The sequence below is a fragment of the Apium graveolens genome, chromosome 4, assembly GCF_009905375.1.
Source record: "Apium graveolens cultivar Ventura chromosome 4, ASM990537v1, whole genome shotgun sequence".
Taxonomy (NCBI): Eukaryota; Viridiplantae; Streptophyta; class Magnoliopsida; order Apiales; family Apiaceae; genus Apium; species Apium graveolens.
This window is the reverse complement of record NC_133650.1, coordinates 237,883,220-237,884,721: the sequence shown is the minus strand read 5'-3', so window position 1 is coordinate 237,884,721 and position 1,502 is coordinate 237,883,220. Positions and strand designations below refer to the sequence as shown.

The window sequence follows — 1,502 nt, the reverse complement described above, 5'->3', positions numbered from 1 at the left end:
TTTATATCTTATACTACTTGCGAACGCGTATACTTGCGTGTATTATTAGCGCGTGTTTAGCGACTAACAAGTTTTTGGTGCCGCTGTCGGGGATTGTAGTGTTAATTTTTAGTTTATGTATTTTCCATCAGTGGTCGTTAAAGTTCATTGACTCAGACATTGTTACTTATCTGTTTTCTTGTCTTATTTCAGGTACTCTAGCGAGGGTGTATGCATACGCGAACACTGGATAAAGCCGATGAAGAAGTTGTGGTGGTTCAAAAGGAAGTTTTTGAAGAAGTAAAGAAGGTAGAAGAAGAAGAGAAAGTTGAGGAACCAGTTTTAGTAGAGATGGGAGATCAAGCAGAAAATCCTAAGGCTTTGATGGACTATTCTCAGCCTAAGATCAATGACATTCAGTCAAGCATCATCAGGCCAGCCATCAGGGCTAACACTTTTGAGATCAAGTTAAGCACGATTCAGATGATACAGAACTCAGTTCAGTTTGGGGGTTCTCCTACTGAAGATCCCAACATGCACATCAGGGATTTCATCGAGATCTGCGACACTTTCAAGTTCAATGATGTGACTGAAGATGCTATCAAGCTGCGACTCTTCCCATTCTCTCTGAGGGACAACACTAAATGCTGGTTGCATTCTCTACCAGCTGGGTCTATCACCACTTGGGAAGATCTTGCTCAAAAGTTTCTCACCAAATTATTCCCTATGGCGAAGACTGCTGCAATCAGGTATGCTCTTACTCAGTTTGCTCAGTAAATTGGAGAATCTCTGTGTGAGGCTTGGGATCGATATAAGGAGATGATGAGGAAGTGCCCACACCATGGCATGCCTGATTGGATGATTATTAACTATTTCTATAATGGATTGGGTGCTACTTCTAGACTCATGCTCGATGCAGCATCAGGAGGAGCCTTGTTGGCTAAGAGCTACGATGAAGCTTATGAATTGATTGAACTGATGGCTTCTAATGAATACCATAATCCTTCCCAGAGACTGACTCAGGGAAAAGTAGCAGGAATTTTGGAGTTGGATGCAACAACTGCTATAGCTTCCCAACTTAAGGCTTTGACGATGAAGGTGGACACTTTTGCTAATTATGGGGTTAATTAAATCTTTAGTGTCTGTGAGCTTTGTGCTGGTGCCCATGAGAATGAGCAGTGCGCAATTTCTAGTGAATCAGCTCAGTTCGTGAGCAACTTTCAACATTCGCAGCAGCCTGTGCCAGCCACTTATCAACCCAAAAACCACAATCATCCTAATTTCAGTTGGAGCAACGCTCAGAATGTGGTTCAACAACCTTATCAGCAGTATCCAGCTAAGCATTACAACCCCCTTGGTTTTCAGCAACCGCAATATGCACCAAGATAGCAACTTCAGCTATAACAAGCTAATGAAAAATTTGAATTAGAGGAGTTGAAGCTTATGTGCAAGAGTCAAGATGTGTCTATCAAGACCTTGGAAAATCAAATTGGGAAAATTACCAATGCCTTGCTAAATCGTCT

The 1,502-nt window shown here is 41.9% G+C and overlaps 1 non-coding gene across 1 annotated transcript; it reads right to left on the bottom strand.

Moving 5' to 3' along the window:
• Positions 1-720: 720 nt before the first annotated feature.
• On the bottom strand, positions 721-827 carry LOC141723071 (small nucleolar RNA R71). The gene has a single exon (XR_012576064.1). It is a non-coding gene; the product is annotated as a small nucleolar RNA R71 (small nucleolar RNA).
• Between the last annotated feature and the right edge of the window lie 675 nt (positions 828-1,502).